Source organism: Ailuropoda melanoleuca, chromosome 3, assembly GCF_002007445.2.
Source record: "Ailuropoda melanoleuca isolate Jingjing chromosome 3, ASM200744v2, whole genome shotgun sequence".
NCBI classification, from domain to species: domain Eukaryota; kingdom Metazoa; phylum Chordata; class Mammalia; order Carnivora; family Ursidae; genus Ailuropoda; species Ailuropoda melanoleuca.
Genome location: NC_048220.1, coordinates 39725799 through 39749904, shown reverse-complemented (window position 1 = coordinate 39749904; position 24106 = coordinate 39725799).

Genomic DNA, 24106 nt, shown 5'->3' with positions numbered 1-24106 from the left:
CCTTTGATGAAGAGGGAACATGACGGCAACTTTTACTCTGGTGGTGATTCTGAATATGGCAGTGATTCCTAATCACCCCTGTGTTGCCAACCAACTAGATCAATCAAAGGTAACTATGTACAAAGATGGCTACTCTCAGGTGGTCTAGTAAATTGTTTTTGTGCCAACAGGTGGATCTTACACAAGAATAGTGGGATTCCATTGTATCAGTACACTGGGAAAGTTTCTTCAAAAGATCTCTGGACTGTATAGACTTCAGTTATTAGAAAATAGGATCTGCCAGTTCAACCTGGTGGCTATTTTCTCCTTTTTCCTATATAATGGCTTCTTAGAAACTGTTCTGGGGCCGTAAGTCCCCTTTCTTCATTCCTTCTTTCTTTCCTTCCTTCCCTCCTTCCTTCCCCCATCTCTATCTCTCCATCAATCCATCCAATTATATATATAGTATATATGTATCCCTATATATACAAATATATATGTACATACATTCACAAACACATGTAATGCCTTTTTAAGTCTTAAATATGGACTAAGAAAATGGTAACTATATTGCATTGCTTACTGTTGGTCATCCACTCTGATATTCTATTTTATTTCTGTAGGATTTTAACAAGCAAACTGATAACAGATGCAAGTTCCTTGAAGCTGAGTGAGATTTTATCTTAATCCAAAGCAAAGTATTTTGGGACAATATCAGGAATAAGTTTATGGAATTAGTCTTTATTTTTCTTCAATGCACCCTATCTACCCCTGGGAAGCAGATTCACTAATTGTGCCCTCTGGCTTATACTTAGCATGATGTCTTGAGTCCATAATGTCCAGCTCTGAAACAACATATCTTCTGAGAGAAGCTGATTGTATTTTGTGAACTTCTGCAGGGCCAAGGAAATTGAAGATGTCTTGACTGGTGCTCTGAGGGTTCTTTATAAGGCTAATCTGAATTATATAGTCTTAGCCATTAGAACATTACATAGCACGTAATGGCCAATTAAAAATCAGAGAATTTTTGCAGTAGCAACATTTTTTGCTTTATATTTTCTAACCTCCTACATAGATGTCTTTTTACGTTTAAAACATGACTGCCCTGTCACATAACTTTCTTTTAAAAAACTAAGTTGCCATCCTGTAAAAATAAATACATGGCTGTGTTCTACAAACAATATCAGTTAATACCTACTGTGAACTTCTGTTATTTTCTGAGTCTGTGACATACTGCTTGTCATTATGAGGATGCGAGACTCACTGGGTCAGATAGAGCTTCAAGTCCATTGTTCTCATGGATCATCCATTCCTTCCATCATAGCTTCAGTTGTACAAATTGATTTCAACATGCTTTTATCAAATATCTCCCATGTGCTAAGTGCTAGGGAAAGAGAGCAGGCAGTCTACATGCTTCCATAATTCAGTAGATACGGCTGCCATGTTATAGAACAGTTTACAGACAGCCATTCATATTGTTGGAGTTCAACTACATGGAGGTGCTACTGATGCTTTGAGAGTTCACCAGTACACAGGAAAATTTTAGTTGGCCACTAGAGATTTTAGGGTGAAGGGATCATTTTACTATTGCTGTTGTTGTTTAGTACTCTTTGCTTAAATGCTGTACAAAAGGAAAGGTTGAAGACATAAGAGAGAGTGAGGAGCTGATTTTTATGGCAAGGTCTCTGGGTAAGCAGAAGTGAATGGAATCTAGAAAACAGATTTAGGAACTGGCCTTGACTCAGGGGAATGATGTCTCATCTGTTGTCTTGGAGCAAAGGTAGAAACTCCGAGAGGTTCTTGCCATGTATGGCCCTGAGGGGACTGGACACGGTGTACGTTGATGGTAGTATCAAGGGACTCATGTCTGGAAATGTCCAAATACTAGGCTTCTGTCTGACTCTTAGATAAGGTGCTGCCATGATTCCTTTTTAGGCAGCAGCACAAAGACTTTATGATGATGGCAATGTAAGGCATGAGGCTAGATGGGAGAAGTTCTGTTTGAAACCTCCTTCAAGGCAAAGTCTATCTTATGCTCACCTTTGTGATCTTTGTTGCATTCAACCCAGTCTTGATTATCATTTGTGCTAAAAAAAAAAAAGTCATGCTGTTTGTTGTGTTCAAAAGGGATGGGCACATAGTTCGTTAAGAATAGAAGACAATGGGATGGAGGAGTGATAATTCATACTCAACTCTTCTGCTTAAGACAGGCTTTTACTTTAGCTGATATAGAGTTCCATTATTTAATGTGCGATTTGGAAGCTGCAGAGACACTAATGGTTGGAGCATGTAGCTTACATAATTATGGAGATTTACAAATACATGATTGGACCTTTTTATACAGTAACTCAAAGCTAATTGATGGGAAACTCTCTTCCAATGAAGTTGACCTATGTCTCATCTCTTTGGATGTGGTGTCTGACCCTCATAGCCCTAAAAAAGTTTAGAGTTAACTTGAGGAAAGTAGAAAGAAGAAATTTATCCTTCTCTGGAGATTTGATGTGGAGGTGTAAAATAAAGGAAAAATAAGTTACCCTCCTTCACTTGCTAGCATGAAGAATCCCAGAGCTCTTCCCTGTGTTCTCTATGTATACCTTGTGCAGTGGAGACCAGAACCGGGTATTAAGAATTCTCTGTTGACTCATACTTTGCAGTGGATATAAATACCCATCCTGAAAGCATGGTTTTGAGAAAAGAATATAATCAGATCATCTTATGACAAGATCAGAGTGATCTTTTTGTCTTACTTCTTAGCTGTAAGTTTAGTGTTAAGTTTGCCCTGAAGTATAGTTTTCAAAATAATTGGATTGGGGATATGCTATTTCAACCGAGTAGAAAGCACAATAAAAGGACTCACTCAAGTTGTGACTGAAAGTTTACGTGGTCCTTATGGGGTTAAGGTGAGCAAATGACATGATAACAAATGAGAAGTAAGTCATGCTGTTTATCATATTATTTTCATAAATATTGCTAAACACAATTCCACAGAGTATAAAACAGTACTGATTACTCACTCCATGGAGAAGAAGTCAAATGTAAAATGGGCAATGCATATTATTGGTTATAATTTTTGAAATTGAGCACATAAGTGTTCATTTTTATTAGTGAATAATAAATATTTTAGAATGGAAAGGACACACACTTCGGATTGTCAGGCTTTTTTTCCCCAGTAGCAATAATCGATATTGATATAAAATATACAGAAATTTAATGACTGCTCTCCTTTTTCATTAGCCAAGTCTCCTTGAGGCAGCTGGATTGATCAAAGGCTCACCCAGCTTTATTTGGATGGTCCTTGTAAAGCAAGAAGAAACTGACTGTTGAATCAGAGATTTCCCATAAGTTAGACTTTCTTTGCAGCCATATGATCAATGTAGATGTCATAAAACTAAAATAAGGTAAAATATTTCATAATCAAGTTAAGTTAAATTAGCATTTAAACCATAATACTGTGTATTTTTGCTGAAGAATCTTTGTAAAAGGACAGTATGTGCATAAAGCAACGATTGATCATTCCCAGATCCAGTGAGAAAAAAACTGTTAATTTTAGTTTTTTTATTGCACTAAACAATATTACCATTTTTATAATTTGCTTTTTTGCAAGTTATAGTTTTTTTTATTATATCTGTATAGAAAAGCTAGTAACATTTCTGGGTGACTGATTGATTAATTCTAGGTATATCAGTCTAGAAAAACGAATACTATTGTAAAATATGTGTGAAAACTTTAAAATATCTATTGCAGTTCTTAGGCTCATTAGTGAAATGCTAGGCAGGTGGAGGGGGGTGAGGGTTGGGGTGGGATGTACATCTGGAACATTTGCTCTGACTAAAACGTTGAATTAAAACACATTTTTATGGTGGTGACTAATAAATACTGATCATTTTGAAAATTATTCAGTTCCCCAGGAATGTTTCCAAATACAAGAACTTCTAGGTAAGGCATTAACAAATGCACACAACTTTTGTTTTCTGGGTGAATGCCCAAACTAATTTCCTGGGGATCATTGTGCTTGGTGCTTAGAGTATCATTAATATTATTGTTGACATTTGAAATAAGACTCAAAATACCCTAGTCAGAGAGTTTTTCTTTTCTTCAAATAAAGCTTTGGTATTTGCTTCCCCTTCTCCCTTTCCAGAAAACCAACCAACCGTAATGAATAGACTTTTTACTTAGTTTTTAAAATTCACATTTTGATATTCATCTTAATGCTAGATTTAACTGAAATTGATTTTTTTCCCCTTTTAGTATTTTATAAACCATGTTTTCTGTTAATTCAGTAAGAGTGATAGAATGCTTTACTTCAAATCGCTCTTCCCCTTTAACGGTTAAAGCTTGCTCCTAGGTCAAGTTTGCTATGTTTGTCCATTTTGTCTTAAGTTTGTTTCTTTCTGTGGAGCTGCTTCTTCCCTCCTACAAAATGAACTTCTGGAGGCTCACCAGGCCACCATATGTGTCCAGACCTGTATGAATTCTAGCAGTGAACAGTTTGGTTCAACTTGGGGCCTGGTTGCATATTCTTTGTTCCTTTTTAATAAACCCCATCCCTCTACCATGTGTTAGTAATAGGAATGTGGGCATGGGGATCACTGCCCCTCTTCCTTGCAACAGTTCATCCCTGGATGTCCTTCCTCTTGTATGCATCTTTTCTTCTTTAGCCTAGCATACAGCGGTCCTTCTGAATGAGCTCCAAAGTTTGATATTCCTCCTCAGTTCATGTCCACCTAAAAGCAAAGAGGAGGCAGTAATCATCACTTGTTTTAAATCTGAATGCCCAGCAGCAAACATAACTCTAGGAGCTCTGACTTAACGCTGGGGTGTCTGTTACATCATCGTGCTGTGAGACAGCAATACTGACTGAATTCTCTTTTTGGAAAGTGTTCTTCTAGGAGCTGTAATAGTCACAGTGCCACCCCACAGGAGCATATAAATGAGACTCATGGCACAGAAGTGCTCTGAGAACTTGTACTCTACAAACCCCTTTATCTCCTGGTGGGTGGTGTTTTCTGTTCTTTGTTGTTTGTTCTTTACTAAAGTGAAGATTACAAGTAGAATGGAGCCAAAGATTTGGAGTTGGGGTGGGGATGGTTTTCTATTTCTGGTAGGACTGTAGAGCCCTGATATTCATCTGGCTGTTCAAAGCGAATGTTTTTCACTGGTTAGTCATGACCTTAATTCTCATGGGATTGTGCCCAAGCATATTGGTTGTAAAATATATTGACTATGACCCCATAGCAGTCATTCCTGTTTTTAGTAATCCTTAGAGTGGAAGAAGACCTGTTTGTATTCTGTTTTGAACTCCTGGGTCATCATCTCTATCTTGTTGTTGCTAGGTCTATATCTGCCCTCCATCAGCCTGTCTGAAAGTGGTGACTTTGGATAAGCTAGTTCCATAGCCATGTCAGTCCTGGAGTCTTAAGACTCTTCAGGAGGGTGCCAGCCATGTTAAAATGCAATCCTATCGATTCAGTTAAAAGCACTGTGTGTGAAAGCATGTCAGTAAGCAGCGTTTCTCCCCTACCCTCCAATCCACCTCCCCCACGTCTTCGACCCCTTCCCACCCTCACTTTCTTTACCAGCATTGGGCTGTTTGAAGGATTTCTTCTCCACAGATTGAATTCAAAGGCCCCAGTTTATAATCAGAGTTCCAGTGATCCACTTTGCTGGTAAATCAAAAACCATCGGGACTGGAAAGCCTGGTTAGATGATTTATAATGTATTGTAATTCTAAAAATTAATTATTTTTTAGTTCTCCGATACCTATCTGAATCAGGTTTATAAGATAAATGGAAGGCATATCAAAATTTCAGTAGCTCCCAACTCGGTTAAAATCTTCTCCCTTTTTTCTTGCCTGATTTGCGTGTATTTTAAAGGATTATTTACTTTCATAGTTTGGCAAAACCCAGACAGAAAGCAGCTTCCAGTGTCTGTAGCGGCAGAAAAGAATACTAATAAGTGTTAGTCATCCACAGTAAATTAAAAATATAATAATAAAGGAAAATTAAACTGCAGTGTATTTGGGTGTTTGCTCTATTACCACAAATTCACACTCTCATCTTCTATTCTCTGAAAAAGAGTGGGTGTGGCAGGAAGCATTTGTGAAATTCCATTAGCATTTTCAGAGACAATTACTCCACTAAATGATTCAGGATTCAGGTCCTAACTTCAAGGTTCAACTCAGGCATGTGAAACATTTTATTTTGAACAGTATACAAATAATACTGTCGACTTCTTAGGACATCTTAGCATATAGCCCCAAGCCTCCTATTTTTTAGGTGAGGAAATGCTCACCACCAGCCCAAGGTCTCGTACCTGGCTGCTGGCAGCAATCCGTCTTCTGGCTGGAGGTTGATCAAAATAATTCAGAAACAGTATTTTAGACTAGAATTCAGTGCCTTGCTCTTGGTAGGCAAATGAACAAATATAAGATGTTGTACCCTGAGCATCAGAATCAGCAGCAACAGTGTCTGCTTACAAAAATCTCTTTTTCTTCTCACCTATTGTTATTGAATAAGTTCATCTGAAAACTAATGAGTGCAGAAATGCAATGAGATTTTTGAGTCAGATTTCCCAGGCCTTGAATCTTAGATCTAGGTTTATTCCCTTTCCATAGGAAGGCTGCCTTCCTCTTTCTCTGCTCAGTTGGGATGCATAACAGATTCTCCTACTCTGGAGATTGTTAGGACGCCATCGAGTGAGGATTTCCTGACTTCTGCCTTCCTGCTGGACCACACAAGTAGCCAGACTAAGTTATGCCACATCGTTCTCCACCCCGCCATGCAAGACTCCATTTAGACTGGCACTGCTCTCGCCAGTGATCTTACTTTCCTAGGAACATGATCACCTTGACACTTTGTACATGTGTGCTCTCTCTGCCAATCTCCAAATCACAGAAAGCTGTTAATTCCAAATCACCTTTTGCAAAATACAACTCGAAGTCTTCTCACAGATTGTTGTGAGTAGGTTAGGCAACTATAAAGTTAATGTGCTTTTTCATTCTCAAAAAAGGTTTAAAGGAACCTCAAAAAAGGTTCCTTTAAAAAAAAATTCATTTTCTGACTCTGTTGGTGCCTTCAATCATTTCACAATGATTTTCTGCTTCTCAGTAAGGAAAACATGCTGGATCATGTCTTGGGCATGTTTAGTGCACGGGGAACCAGCATTGGCCCTGATGACATGTTTTTTGTTTTGTTTTGTTTTTTTTGTCTGTTTATTTCAGACCACCTTATAGAACTTTAGGTCTCACAGCATGAACTCCTCGAAGTTGGCCTTGGCACACACCACAGACCTCAGCTTTGGCTTAAACTCATGCTCCAGTGTGCATGTGTGAACATGTTTCCTAAGAGCTATTATTTGTGTGTGTGTTGTCTCACTGTAGCTCTCTGAATACATAAATGATAAAACTACTCAGTGTGTAAGTTCCTCTCACCCTTTTGTGAGAGCACCTATAATTTAGTTGTGATTTAGGTATTCTCTTGTCAGAAAGAATGTGAGATTGATGAATTCCAAGAAGAGATGTAGTTCCTGAAGACGGGAATAAGAGTCTCAGATTTGCAGTTGTGGTTTCCAGAATGGTGTTAAGTGTGTGGCTGACTCATTGGTGCTTTTTCATGTTGTGAAGGAAGACTGTATGAGGGAAGGAAAAGCCAGTGCAAATAATCTAGATCCACTTAGAAATTTGTGGCAAAATTCTCTTTATAAACAGCTGATAAGGATGGAGAGTGTAACCAAGTGGCTTCAGGCTAAAAACAGCAGATTGATCCATCCTTCCTTCCTTCTTCTCTTCCTTCCTCCCTTCCTCCCTTCATTCCTATTTCTGCTTAATAAATAGACCTATTATTTTTTCCTTTATTTATTTCTACTTATTTTATTATTCTTTTTTATTTCTACTAAAAATGTTTGATTCATTTTTATTCTGTTCTGTATATCAACATAAATACTAAAGACTGTGTATTTCTCTGTGAATGCAGCATTAGCTATCTTCCATAGGCTATAATATATAATATTTTTATTATAGTTGTTTTCTAGAAAGTTCACAATTAAAATTTCTTTATTTTGCTTAGATCTAAAAATTATTTAGCAGATGTTTTAAAATTTCCATGTCTAAGAGATTTTTGTTGGTCTCCGATTTTATTGTTTCTAGTTTTCCGATTGTGAATACAAATAGTCTGTATTACATCTACTGCTTGGAATTATGAGGTTTTCTTTTGGGTCTAATATGTTATCAAGTTTCATGAATATTCAAAAAGCAGGAGTATTCTCTACTATTGGAGGACATAAGTTAATGTGCATGTATGTATATATTATAATAACCTTATTGTTTATTTTTGAGGTTCTCTCACTTTATTTTTTTAAAACTGAGAGACACAAAATTATTGCATCAGTAACTCTTGTCCTTCTGTCCCCATTTCCTTCCAGTTTTTTTTTTTTTCTTTTAGAGAGAGAGAGGAATTAGGGAGGGGTGGATGAAGAGGGAGAGAGAATCTCAAGCAGGCTCCATGCCCAGTGCAGAGCCTGACGCCAGGCTCAGTCTCATGACCCTGAGATCATGACCTGAGCAGAAATCAAGACTCGAATGCTTAACCAACTGAGCCACCTTTCAGTTTTCTTACTTGCATTATTTCCATACTGTCAAGGTTTATTACATTTGTATGCTATTCTCTCAATGTTATTCTCCTTTCCTTCTGTGATTAAATTCAGCCAGTGCCCATCATTTATTTTTTCTCCCAAAATTTTCCTGGTCATCCTCTTCTTGTTTTCTCAGCAACAGCTTATTGGAACAATATTCCTTGGGTTTGTGAATATTCACAAATGCCTGCCTATAATATTTATCCTTGAAGAACAATTTGGCTTAAACTTTGGTTGTGTGATTGCTTTTTAGGTGTCTCTCCACTGTCTTCTGCTGTTGAAGTTTTCCATTACAAAGTCTGACACAAAGCTCACTCTGTTTTCCTTATTCGTGACTAGTAGTTCAGTTTGCAGTCCCCAAGGATTCTTCCTTTATTTGTAATATTAAACATTTGTATTTAACATCTGGATCAGTTTTCCTAGGTATATAACATGCCCTGAAAAATGTTTTGGGGAAGGGAAGGTTTGGTAAGTTATAGATAAGTGTTTTAAAATCATCTTTGCTTTCTTCTAAAGTGATTCTCATTATGACATAGTTACATCTCCTTTGTTTTCTGGACTTAGCACTTCAAATATTTTGAAATTCTTTCTTGAGTCCTATTGATTTTCCTTACTTTTTGCATTTTTTTCTCTCTGTGTCTGATGTGGTTTTTACTGTGCCTAATTTATCTGGTTATCATTGTAGTGGAATCTTTTTTTTTAAAGATGGCTTTACATCCTGCCTCAGTTTCTTTCCTGAATTCTGTTCATTTCTTTCCACATCTTCCTGTTATTTAGGTATCACATCACCTCCTTTTGGCTGGCAAACGTTCAGTGAGTTCTATATTTTCACTTCTTTTAGATTTATAATCATTTCGATAATTTAAAAACTCACGTTAGAATATCAGGTTATACTTTTCCTCTGTGCTGCTGGATCATTTTTCTGACTTGTTTTCTTCCTCTGCAGGGGTTTTTGCTGCTCTTTCCCTTTTTTCTTTTTTGGTGTTTTGGTGTGAAGGTGATGACCTTTTCTCTAAAATGAAACCGTAAATTAGAATGCGTTCAGTCTTCCTGTACCACCAGTTTGAGGAGGATCCCGGGAGGCAGGATGGGAGGTTCTGTAGCACCTTCCTCAATTTCAAAGCTGAAGGGCTCCCCCTTCCGCAACTCAGCGGTGCTTTGTGCAGCCAGATGTTCTCCCTCAGCACCAGGACCCTGAGCAGCCCTCACTCCACGCCCCCTACCACTCAGGGCCACCCCCCACCACCTGCAGTTTGCCTGGTTTCGGGTGTTGGGTCCAGCGCATGCTTACAGGCAATTTTTTGTGGGTTTTTGGGTTTTTCTCTCTCTCCGAATTTTGCTAAAAACGTTGTGTGTGTATGTGTGTGCATGTATGTATGTGTGCATTGTGTGGAGGGGGGAAAGGAGTGGTTTTCACCTTCTTATTGCTACTTTTAAAGAGAATTGGAGCTTAGCAACACTTCCTTAAAGACATTAAGTGCTGAAAGGTAAAGAGGAGAAGGAGCAAGATTCCCGGTTCTCATTTCCCTCCTGCCATCTCTTCTGCCGAGACAGCCCTGCCTGCCTCTCCCTCCCTATTCTGGAGATCCTCTCACACTGACAGTGGACGGTGGACAGGGACCTGTGGATTCTGTGAGCCCGTGATGCAGCTCCACAACATGCCAGTTATGTTCGGCCTGTTTCCTTCTCACACAGGCTACCCTTGTCAAAGGCAAAGAATTGGCTGCTTAGGGGAATAAGATGGTGCTCCGCTCTACTAAGAAAAAACAGAAGCCCTTGGTGAAAAAATTCAGGTCTGACTCGACCTACTTAACGCAATTAGTGTTCTACTCAGCTTTTGATTAATTATTCAAAGGCTGGTTATGCTCCCTTGTATTTGTTTGGTTTAGACTACGTGTTCGCAGTTTGACGGAGAGTTGGCCCAAAGCAAGGAGTACATGCAAGTCTATCTTAAATCACCTTGTCTTATTGTGACCTGTGATAAAAGGTTTAGTGAGAAAGAAATTCAGTTTAGTTGAGGATGACAGACATTGATTGGGTGCTAGGTGCTAGAGATAGATTTAGAGCTAAGTAACAAACAGTCCCTACTCTTGTAAGTAAGCAGTTTTACTCATGTGAGTAATTTCACTTCACATCCAGTGAGGTTGATGCTGTTGACTAAGAAAGAAGTCCTTAGTCTCTTTTTATTTCCATTAGCACGTATAAACAGGTATATATCTGGTTTCTATATGCGTCTCAGACTTCTGTAATCTTCAGAACAGAGATCCTTTCTGCCTTCTCTATTACTAGATTCCTCATGCCCATCACAGCACCTCATATACCACAGACACACACATACACGTGTGCGCGCACACACAGGCACACACAAGATACCGGATAAATTAAAAAATACATTGATAGGACAGTTGTTTCTAACTGATCTCTAACATCACTTTATTGTTCTGATAAATGTGAATTTTATATATCTCTGAAAGCAAGTAAAGTATCAAGCTTAAATTATACACACATTGACCATGTCATCCCAAACGCTCAAATGTAAAATATCTTTTACCCAAATGGTGAGAAAATTAACTATAGTAATATAGCTGTACTTTGAACACTGTATAATCTGACATTTCAGTGAGAAGAAGTTCAGGAAAACAGTTCGCAATCTCTTTTTACTTTTTGTGTACGCTGTGTGTTTAGTTTTCAGATGTGAATGGGGTTTGGAATCAGAAAGACAAGGCTTCGTGGTGCTGTTCCCCACTTGCTCTCTATTTGTCCTTTGGCCAAAGACTTAAGCTTTCCAAGACCTGGTTTTCTCATTTGTAAATAAAGATCACAGCAATTCACAGCATTCAGTGAAGCAGCATCTAATACATGGCCATTGGGAAGCACTAGTTCTGTTCCATTCTCATTTTAAACTCTCTGCCTTCTTCAGAACTCCATTCTCTGGCTTTGGTTTTCAGAATAAGAGCATTACTCGTTCATAATAATTTTTAACCTAAACGCATCACTTCCTATTTGGTTGAAAGGAATACCAATAAGAGTTCACAATTCTGAAGCCCTGAAAATACCCTGTTGGTCCAAGACCCGGTTGACAGGCACAGAAAGAGCCTCACTAAATGAAGAAACACCCATTTTAATGGTGTTTTCTCAGGCATTAATTGAGAAAGAAAAGAAAGAAGAGGCTTTGTAAAAAGTTGGGAATGAGATTAAAGAACTCAATTTTTTCTTATAAACTAATGACCCGGAAGCCATGTAATTAAATCCCGGAAAGGCTCTGAATTCTGTTATTTCCTCATGGAAACATCATGATCGCCTCAGTCATTAGCTTTCAGGATGTCAGCCTTGACCAGCATATTTCTGGTCTCATTAAAACTATGCATTAGTGTTCACTTATAAAAGTAAACTTCCTTCTAGATAGCTTTGTGTGCCTATACTGTAAAATCCAAATGAATGCACGGCATGAAAAGGACCATAATTTAAAGTTGCTTTTTTTCATTCTTTATAGTGGTTTTTAAAAAATTTTTTGTATTTACTTTTTTTTTTTTGAGAGAGAGAGAAGGGGAGGGGAGGGGCAGAGGGAGAGGGAGAGAGAGCATCTCAAGCAGGCTCCACACTCAGAGCAGAGCCCCATACAGGGCTTGATCTCATGACCCTGAGATCATGACCTGAGCCGAAATCAAGATTTGGACATGCCACCCAGATGCCCCTATGGTTTTATTCTTAAACACGGTAAGGTTGAGTTCTAGAGCAAATGATTTGACATTACAAAATTTTAAGTTTTGTTTTCTCCTTTTGAAAGAAAATGAGTAGCTTATTCAGATTATCCCTGGAATAATTGGATTAAATAATAATTTTTTAAAAATTCTGTTACATCGTTTTTGCTTTTCTTGCTTCATGCCAATTGTTGTCATAAATGTCAGATTTCACTTTGTGAATTTTGCTTTCTGTGAGGGTGAAGACAAATGACTAGTGCTCATACAAAAATATAAGTATTTAGCAAAATAAAGTAACTGTATTAGTTTCATAGGGCTTCTGTAACAAAGCACCACAAACTGAGTAGCTTAAACAATGGAAATTTATTGTCTCCCAGTTCTGTAGGCTAGAAATTTGAAATCAGGGTATTTGCTAGGTGGATTCCTTCTAAGGGCTATGAGAGAGGGATTTGTTCCAGACCTTTCTCCTTAGCTTGTAGAAAGCTATCTTCTATATCTCTTTACATTGTCTTCCCTTTAGCTTGTAGAAAGCTATCTTCTATATCTCTTTACATTGTCTTCCCTTTATGCATATCTCTGTTCAAATTTCCCCTTTTATTTTAAGGATGTCAGTCATGTTTGATTAGGGCTCACCCTAATGACCTCATTTGAACTTGATTGCCTCTGTAAAGACCCTGTCTCCAAATAAGGTCACATTCTATGGTAATGGAGATGAGGACGTCAACATATGCATTTTGGGGAGACAACAATTCAACTCATAACTGTAACTATTTAAATATAAACATTCTTTGCCTTTTAACTTGGGAGTCCCTCTATAATGCTAAACAATGTGTTCTTGCTCTATACTATTTAGAACACTATAAAAAGGTTTTCTCCATTTTTGTTAACATCCAAATTAATCTGCAACTTTGTTTTTGAGGTTTCATAAAATGATGCATTAATCCTTTTAATTATTTACTTTTATCATGACAGATCATTCCCTGAGATGCAATAATGTGCACTTTGAGACTCATGTTATATGGAAACTCAGCCTCGTTAAAGTCATACATTTAGTATTTGACAGAGCTGGGATTCAAATCTTTATCTCGTTGACTGTAAAGTTAATGCTATTTGTATGGTCAACAATATCATATTTTAAGATGTTAATTTATTGTTTGTCTTATTAATTAAAAATATTGTTTTTCCTGATTGTAAATGTAGCAGGGACTCAGTGAGGAAAATTTAGGAGAAAAAATCTCCCAGAATTATAGAGATGAATATTAAAACTACCCATAATTTTACCATCCAGAGACAGCTATTGTATGTTAGCTTTCAGAATACATGTATAAACATTTTTATCATTCCATTTATATATCCATAGAACTACATATGTAATTTTTTGTATCACTAAAAGTTCCTTGTAAAAGGTTTTCAAATCTCAAATCATTTGCCCAAGTAGAGATCACCCTAATCTTACTGAAGAATTGTTTTTTAATTATTTGTAATAAGAATATTGTTGGATTATTTTGGAGAGGATATGGCACAAGCGGATAGAGTTGAACCTGGAATTTAACTTTCTGTTCTTACTTCCTGCTGTAGGGTCCTGAGGGATGAGTGGTCCAAGACAGAGTGAAGGCAGGGGTAACAGCCAGCACTTTGTCTTTTCTTCACTCTCTGTTTCATGTCTGAAACCAAGACTTCTACCTAGGCATGAAGGTACTTGAATAAGCCCTCTCTTTCCCTCCCACTGATATAAAAACTGGGATATTTCTCAGGGAAGAGCCCCCTCTCCACCACAGAGTCTGAGGCAAAAAATAAGGGGGAAACTCTTTGGCCGCTCTCCTAAATATAAGGAGAAGACCCTAAAAAGAGCATGGTGTCTGTAGCAATCATATCTAGGTATTACAGAATTGAGGGAACCCATTGATTCTTTTCAGAGGATGACCAAGAGAACCTAAATCATGTCAGGATCTGGGGGCAGGATCCGTGATGAGTACATCCTTTTGTTTGATCACAGTGTCCCTCCAAGTTTTCTCCAGGGATATCTTACACACTCCTCACCATTGTGCTTTTTTATATTATGTGACTTATACGCTTAGCTCAACATTTTCTTCTCCTGAACCGATTAGCTCTATCTGATATTTAAACACTTGTAATCTGTTGGTTTGAGGTTTGACTTTCAAAGTTTTGGCGTGGAATCAGTCCTGCTGAAATGCTTGAACCCGGCAGGTTTTCTTTCATGGGGAAGGTGGTCTGGCTTGCGCCAAGTACAGTGCAATGCTGGTTATAATTCTCCCCTTGTAGACTTGGTTGTTTATAGTAGTCCCAGCCACTTGTGGCCCAGATCTGTGGATCTTGCTCTAGGGCGTATAATGGACCTACCGCCTATTCATATGATAAATATGGCCTTAGTTCCAGCTGGTGATGATAGGTGGTTGGTGATCGACTTTTAGCACTCGCTGGTATAGAGTTAAAGGAACTTCACTGCAGAATGAGTGAGATATCTGTGGTGTTTTCGCTGAGGTTGTTTAAGGTTGCTTTGGAGTATAAAGGTCCTGACTCTGTTCCTAGTGCCTTCCGTGAGCTCCTTAGTCATATGTCTGCCTTAGGCAGCAGATGGAATCACTGCAGCTCATTCACTTTATAGTCAGGTATCCTTATCCTACCTTATGATCTACTTTTTCAGATCGTTGTGACAAGTTTTCTACTCTTGTGGAAAATTCCTCTCATGGTTAAAGCTTTCAGTAAGTGCTATGAAGCTTAATAACTCTCTTTATCTACTGAATAGGAATAATTATGCGCTGGTTCATAAAATATACTCATGGTCTCATTTAGTTATTAAAAAGGCTGGAATACTGATTCTTGAATGTGAAAAAATTTATAGGCTGAAGAGTCATAATATCGAACAGTTCTTTTGTTTCTAAAGCTCTTTGGAGATGGAGCAACAAATCCGTTAAGAATCAAAGCAATGATTTATCATTTGATTTTATACCAGAAAGCCTACATTTTCTTTTAGAAATAAACCTTCCACATATGCTACATTATCAGAAAAGGTACATGAAAGTTCCACCTCAGTCTCCCTATTGTTTTACCTGAAATATTTAAGGCTTTCTTAACATAAATTGTCACAAGTACGTGCTTATTCTAGTTGACATTTAGATAATCAGCATGAAAGTGTGTGTGTGTGTGTGTGTGTGTGTTTGCTACCAGAATAAAAGTGGTGTTTCTAAACTGCAGAATATTTTCAGTGAGTATAATAGGTGGCTTGCATGCCCTCTTATTGCTAAGCAATTAAAAATTTATCAGAACATGTGCTTTTAAAAATGATCACAGTGTAAAGTCTCTTGTGTTAATATTGGCAGTCTCTCCCTTCTATTTAGAATTTTGTAGCTTGTTAGAATAATTGCATTATTTTCAGATCTCCTTTTTACCTAGATGTGGCCTCTAGCCTAGCCCTCTAAATTAATCAGAACTCTTTTGGTTACAAGTGACAGAAATACAACTCAAGGTGGGTTAAGCTATTTGAATAATACAAATAATGATGACAGTGTATGAATTATCATAGATGGAGTGGTATTTGAAGACTTATAACTAAAGAAAATAACTATAGAGTGGTGCCTGGGTAGTTCATTGAGTTGAATATGTGACTCTTGATCTCAGCTCAAGTTTTGGTCTCACTGTCCTGAGCTTGAGCCCCACATTCGAGGCTACGCTGGGCATGTGGCCTACCTGAAAAAAAAAAAAAGAAATAACTGTAGAGACTTACCTCATTACCTCATTGTTGGTGGGGCCTTATTTCTTTACCAGTCACCTACCTCTTCTTGGTTTCATACACACAGAGGCTCTCTCCACCTGAAAAGGAAGGCGGTGGCATGACTTGTCATTGATAAGAGCTTCTTTCTTCCATTATCTATAGATCAGTATAGGGAAGGACTCTGCTTAGCTCATTGGTTGGATCATATGTTTACTCTCTAGACAAATTACTATTAATAGGAAAATGAAATAATACAATGGTTATTCCTGGGAATTAGAAAGAAAGCCCTGCCAGACTCATGTAAAATGAGGGTGTGATGGTTTCTCAAAGGAGAGGAGGCTAACCAATCATAAATACCTGTCTACACATCCTAAAGCGATATTCCCTTTCCCTCACTCTTTGCTGCCCAACCTACCCCAAATTTACTCTTCCCAAACTCTTTTCTTCTCATTTCTTGCTTTTCCACTGGAAAATTAACCTCTAAGTAATGTTTTCAGACTCCTACCCCTTAAAAGACAGGAAAAAGTAACAGCTTCATTATATTTACAATTTCAACGGGCTAAATAAAGTCCATACTGTCCTTTTTGTACTTCCAGGTAGATTATTGCTAAATGAATAAACTGAGGGGTTATTTAATAATATTTCACGAAACCTATGTCAGGCATGGAACTAAACAGTCAGAATTGGTGTTGATATTCATGTTGAGACTGTGTCCTGGAGGCCTCTGCTCTAACTCAAGCTTTGCTTTCCCGGTTGCTGGATAGTGGCAGGATCCTAGGTATTTTGGGGACTGGGGCAGGTTAATAGTTGGGGATTCAGAGAAGGTCAAAGCAGCAACTATTTACTAGCCAGCACACAGACTGTCCTCATAGTTTTGCAATGATATGTAATTGCTGACTTTCCGACCTGGGTTACATGTATGTGTGTAGGATTAACAGTTACATAAGAGAATTACTCCGAGTAACTGACTTTAAGAGAATTGTTTGGGACATGGACCAAAGATGATGTGCTTTTAAAACAGTTGCTCTGTAGCTTGTTTTCTTGTTGATTTTGTTTTATTTTTCTTTCCCTGCATGTATTTCAAATGGGTCATTGAACCTCTTAAAATTATATGCAAATTTTGGTGGGTAAATGATACATGCATAATTTTTTTTCCGGGAAGCTAGTTACTTTTACCAGGTTTTCAAATGGGCCCATTCTACACACACACACACACACACACACACACACACACGGATGAAGTGTTAAAAATCACTGTCGTAAAATATTACATTTATAATTTCCATCAGTAGGGAAGAATAAAACTTATATAAGGACTTTATATAAGAGTGGTGTCAAATAACTAAATTAAGGGATGCGTGGGTGGCTCAGTCAGTTAAGCGTCTGCCTTTAGCTCAGGTCATGATCCCAGGGTCCTGGGTCCAGGGTCTTCTGGCTTCCTGCTCAGTTGGGAGCCTGCTTCTCCCTTTCCTGCCGCTCCCCCTGCTTGTGCTCTCTCTCTCTCTGACAAACAAATAAAATCTTTTAAAAAATAACTAAATTACAATTTAAAAAGGAGTGGGAACATACATAGCACATGCCTATGGTTCCTTATTGAAGATTTCTCTCTGATGCTTACAACACCATTTTTATGCTTTACTCCTGCAGTCATATTAATCTTCAAATGGAGGGTTTACTTTGTTTTCATTTAGCTTAGCTTATTACCAGTTCTGGCTCACATGAACTCGCAGGTAAAAACTACAAGTATTCTTGTATTAGTCCTTATGAATTTTTCCACAGAGTGATAAGGTATGAAACAGCGCTCCATATCAAAGATAATTGGGCCTAAAACTTGTCTGCTTTTATAGAACAGTAGCTAGAAAAGTTTCAGTTTGCAATTTATAATGAGGAAAACTAGCCTAAACTTTAGAGGAAATGTCTAATAAGCCAGAAGGTTAAAAACCAAGTGGGGTCAGAGCTGTCTCTTTTCAAATGGTAAAGTCTAAACTTAGGCCCTAGCCAGACCAGACTATGCCCTTAGAGTTATTAAGGATAAACAATTGCCAAGGAACAAGCCAGTTATTATGACCAAAACTTAAACAATTCTAGAGGCACTTCTTAAAACAGTTCTACACATGCCTTATTGAATTGAAATTATTTCAATTTTTTCAAAGCTTTACAGTAGTAAACAATATTCCTGAGCCCTGGGCAATGAGTAAGTAAGGGCTATACTTAATGGGCCAAAAGATTCTATTTTGATAATTTAAGAAAAGTAAAGTTCTCAGGTGTTACATCTGGTAATGAATATCTAGGAGTCGATTTTCCATAGTGTTTACATCCTTCCTTGATTATTATATCTGATGACCAAGCTCAGGTTTTCCTATATAAATATATTGTACTGAGTTTGTTTTATAAGAATATGACTAAAACTAACAAGTCAGGAACCAACAAATGTTGGCGAGGGTGTGGAGAAAAGGGAGCTCTCTTACACTGTCGGTGGGAATACAAGCTGGTACAGCCACTCTGGAAAACAGTATGGAGGTTCCTCAAGAAGTTAAAAGTAGAGCTACCCTACAACCCAGTGATTGTACTACTGGGTATTTACCCTAAATATACAAATGTATTGATCCAAAGGGGCACCTGCACCCCAATGTTTATAGCGGCAATGTCCACAGTAGCCAAGCTATGGAAAGAGCCAAGATGTCCATCAACATATGAATGGATCTAGAAGATGTGGTATATATTTACAATGGAATATTAATCAGCCATCAGAAAGGTTGAATTCTTACCATTTACATCAATATGGATGGAACTGGAGGGAATTATGCTGAGTGAAATGGGTCAATCATAGAAAGACAATTATCATATGGTTTCACTCATATGTGGAATATAAGAAACAGTGCAGAGGATCATAGGGGAAGGGAGGGAAAACTGAATGGGAAGTCATCAGACAGGGAGAAAAACCATGAGGGACTCTTAATTCTAGAAACAAACTGAGGGTTGCTGGAGGGGAAGTGGGTGGGGGGGATGGGGTAACTGGGTGATAGGCATTAAGGAAGGCATGTGATGTGATGAGCACTGGGTGTTACATAAGACTGATGAACCACTGAACTCTACATCTGAAACTAATGAAGTACTGTATATTGGCTAATTGAATTTAAATCAAAAAGAATATGAAATTTCGTAGTTTGACATTATTAAACTCATGATTAGCTTCTACTTTTCCCTTTTGCATGTTTCTACTTTAGCCTAGCCTTCCCCCCGCCCCTTGTTTTGTTTTGGCTACTCAACATATCTTATCAAATGAGGCACTAATCCCATACTTGGTGTCCAAAAATATGACATTCATTTGGTGTGAGGTAAGGGAGAAATTTCTTTTTAAAGGTACTTGAGATGAATCCCTAACAGACAGACTCTGGGTTAATTCACATATTCAACAAATATTTATTATACATCTGTAAGGCAGGCATCAGCTGTTGTTCATTGCAGTGAGCAAAATGGACCTGGTATACAGTTCAGTGGAGGAGAGTGACATGAACTGATCAGATAAACAAATAACCATATAGTTCCATATAATTCCAGGCAAGCATGAGAGCTCAAAAGAGAGAGAGAGAGATCAGAGAGCTTGGAAAATCATAGAAGGGGTTACCTCTGATGGAGAGAAGGGAGATATTGTAGCAAACTTCTTTGGGAAGGAAATATGTTAGCAATGACTTGAAGAATGAGAAGGTGTGAGGAATTGTGGGAGAAGGAAGAGCTAAGCAGAGAAAATAGCATGTTCAAAGGTCTACTCAGGAGCTGAAGGAAGGCCAGAATGGGTAAAATGAGTGGGAGAGAACATGGCATGAAATGAAGAAAGAGAGAGCTTTATGGAAACCCTAGTGCTATTCACCAAGTATGTGGCATTCTGCCTCTGGCCAGACACAAGCTACGGGCTCCATTGTTTTTGGGTAGGGACGTGATACTAGAGCTAACCAGTGAGTTGTGAGCACAGGTGATGCATATAACATTCTGGTCAATTCCTAAGTAAGGCTAGTAATAGTTCAGATTGCCTCTGCACTGGTGTTGGACTTTGTAGCCATCTGCAGAACAAAGAGGAAAAGTGTACGTACTATATTAAGGGAAGCAGAGGTCAGGAAGAAGAGGGAAAGGTCTCTTTCAGAGGCAGAATTGAGAGGTAAAATTATTTCATGTAATGTAGAGTGGGGGGTGGCAGGTGGGTGGGTGAAAAGAACCTTCCCTTAATGTGAATAAGGAAGAGAAGGGTGTGAAGTAGTACTTGTGACCTCGGTGAGGTTACCCTTCTCAGACTCTAATGCTTCATAGGAATAAAGAAATAAAGAATAAAGTATTAGTCACTTCCCTGCTCACCGAGAAAATTTCCAGAGCGGTCCAGGACCATTGATGTAGGCTGTTTATCAGTCCTGCCTGCTCAGAACTCAAGAACCTGCGATCCTGTCAAGAAGGCAGGTGACCCTATCTTTCAATAGCTGTTAGACTCGGCCTGGTGTAGAGCTATGCCTGAGGCCTTCTGGGGAACACGATATTGTACCTTCTCCCGTTCATGTCTTTGAAAAGATTCAACACTTCGTAGTGCCCTACTAATGTCAGACCCCCGGGATTACATGGAGCTATGGTCTTCAAACCCAGGCTGTGAATTCTGCAATATGGGAAAGTATTGCAAAGTGTTACCTCATTGCGCATACTTTAAAGAACACCGTTTCAAACTCTCAATTAATATGTGTTCCTTTTTCTGAAACAGATCTTCCTGAGAACCAATCCAAATGGAGTTACAAGTTCTCTTTTCCAATTTCCCTTTTCATAATTGTCCCTCTCCCACTTGACAAAGAGACATTCACCTCTTTCCCACTGCAGATTTCACAATAGTGCATTGGTATGAAAAATATCGAGCAAGTTTCCAATAGAAATCAAAAGGACAATTTGAAATACTGTCCTAGTACTGGTATTACAAAAGTGAATTACTGGGGCGCCTGGGTGGTGCAGTCAGTTAAGCATCTGCCTTTGGCTCAAGTCATGATCACAGTGTCCTGGGATGGAGACCCGTGGGCTCTCTGCTCAGGGGGAGCCTGCTTCTCCCTCCCCTTCTGCAGCTCTCCCTGCTTGTACTCTCTCTCTCTCTCTCTGTCAAATAAATAAATAAAATCTTTTTAAAAAAGTAAATTACTCTAATGATTGAATAATATTTTTTATGTAAAAGAAGTGCATATCAATTTGTTACTTTTAACAAAATTTAAGGAGGACTTATTTCAAGTCTACAGCTGATAGACATTTGAGAATGATTTTTGATATCACATCCTCAGTTTCGGGGTCCTTTTTGGGCATATGTCTGGGTTGTAAGGGATCTAATAATATTACCATAATGCAACTTTCTCCATTCCCACATACCTATTCAGTTGTAGCACTTACTATAAAATTTAAATGTAAGAATATAATTTATTCTAACAGTGAAATATATTCACCCTCAAATAAATGAGCAGATTGAGAAATTCAAGACCATTTGTTTCATTAAGAGATGAATTTCCAGTGAAATTTTAGTGTTACATTAAGCAGTTATTAAAACTTATAAAATGTTTTGAATAATTATGTACTAAACTATGTGATTATAGCTCCACTCAGAAGGAAAATTTTAATACTCAAGGCATTATGATCACAGTATAGTTTTAAACAATTAAACGTCCATTTATATGCTTTTTTGTTGCATAGACATTTGGTAGGGCAATAAAATGCAATGAAATTTAAAATACATTATAAGTTTGATAACAATTTCTAAGTAAATAGAATGGAAATACAAGTTTACAGGGAAATATTTTCAATATTAAATTTCTGGTTATTAATGAAGTCTTTGTTCATAAATTTTTTAAAAGATGATGGAGACCAAATTACCATGGCATTTTGATTTCATTGGATGCAGTTTCAGAAAATTATTTAACAGTTTTATTTTAAAATGTGAATTTTACAATGGGATAACCTATTCCTTGTAACTATTTATTTATTTATTTTGCAAATATTTAAACTTATGAAAAAAATAAATTGGACTTGAAAATATATGAGGGAATAAATAGCTTATCAAAAATATTTTAGGTAATATAAAACTGAAGTTTGACAGTCACTGGCATTGAAGCTTTCTTCCCAGGTCTGACCTCTGATTTTTTTTTTTCAAAAAAAAATTTTTATAATATTGATTTTGTTATATTAGTCACCATACAGTACATCCCCAGTTCTTGATGCAATGTTCCATGATTCATTACTTGCATATAACACCCAGTGCACCATGTAATATGTGACCTCCGATTCTAGATATCCTTATACAGACTATTGCCAACTGTAGTCACAGTTAAGCCAAATTCAAATGTCAGGTGTGCTAAAAACTCTTAGAAATTGGAGCCATGAACTAGATAGCATAAAGTGTTAGCAGGCAAAAATAATCTAGAGAATTATAGATCTGATGAGAATGATTAACCTGTGGTCTTTTGAATTTCTTGGGATTAGAATGTTGAAGGGATGTCCTTGAAAAGGCGATTAGAGATGTCTGGAGGGGTGCGTACTGGAAAAGACCGAGGAGAAAGGCCTTATGACTTTCCTGGTCAGAGTGAACAAGCCTACTGGAGAAAGAGAAGAAAACAAGAGAAGAACATACCCAATTTAGAAATAAGAGAGAAAAGTAGGTTAGAAGGGGAAGAAATTTTTCTTCTTAAGTTGCAAGCATTTTAAGAACAGAAAGGAAGGGGGTAAAAAGAACTAAAATCCTAACAAAAAGACAACCAAATAGGTAAAATTCATGGTAGGATGAAATATATTAGATTTAAAACAACAGATAAAAATTTAGAAACAAACGAGGCCAAAGGTTAGAGATAAAAGTAAAGCAGATAAAGCATTAAAAGAGTAGGCTTTGTCATGAAAATAAACATGTAAAGAAAATCAAAGATTAAGAAAAGAAATTTAGAACTGAAGAAAGTAAAAAAAAAAAATCAAAATAAAAACCTTTTAAAAGTAAGTAATGAACAGTTGGAGGTGAAAGGGTGATAGAAAAAGGTGGGTGGAGAGCAGAATTTGAAAGAATGGTGACTTGGTGCTAGGTGAGCTGAAAAGGGCCCCTTCTGTCTCTTCTTCTAGTAAGGCCTGGTAGCCTACACCCCAGTGAATGGGGGAGTCCTCACAAGGTTAGCCATGTTTCCTTAATCCAAACAGCTGAGGCAGAGGAGTGGCTGAGCTTGGCCCCAAGCAAGCCAGTACATTATATTCCAACATTGTGTTGGAAAGATTATTCAGCGGGGACATCCCTACAGAGATGACACAGGTGATGGTGTGACATGGTGGCGTGGGAGGGATTGGGAAGCCGGGCCTTGCATCATCTCCAGAAGACATGTCATTTACGTTGCCACATTTGTCTGTGGTAGGATTGGCTGTCTCTGAAAGCTAACGGAGGGAAGTCTGGGGAGAATAAAAGAGCCTGCACACGGAGTGGAACTTGCTTCTCACTCCCCCAAAGAGAAGCAAGTGTGCGCTCTTCAGCTTCTGATGCCCTAACCGAAGACGGGGGTCTCACGTCACTGTGCCCATCAGTGCAGCCCTGCAGTAAATGAGAATCCGAGTCCCCGCCAGGCTAGCGCCCAGTGTCCCCGGAGTACGTACTGCCCAGCAAGCCAAAGGAAGCCCTTCGGGTAGGTTGCTACCTGCTTGTGGAAAGAAAGGGGCACTTAGATGAAGGAGACTGATGGCATGCTTGTCACTCTCAACTCTTTTTTTTTTTTTTTTGTACAGTCAACTTCCCTTCTCGTGGCCCTGAACCATTCTCAGCTTCCAGTAGCTTCAGCCACACTGTTTGTCCAAGCACAGTGTTTTCCCCATGCTCCCATACCTAGATCTGCTCTGGGAATGGGAGTTCTCTTCTCCTGGGCCCTCCAGGTGCTGCTCTATCATAAACCACTGGGACTATTGTCTTGTGCTACTCGGGTCTCTTATCTGAGATGTTCAGTACTGATGAATAAATTTTAGCCAAAGCATGGATATGCATATGAAATAACCTGAAAGCTTGAATCACTTCCTTTAAAAACGGACTGCAGCG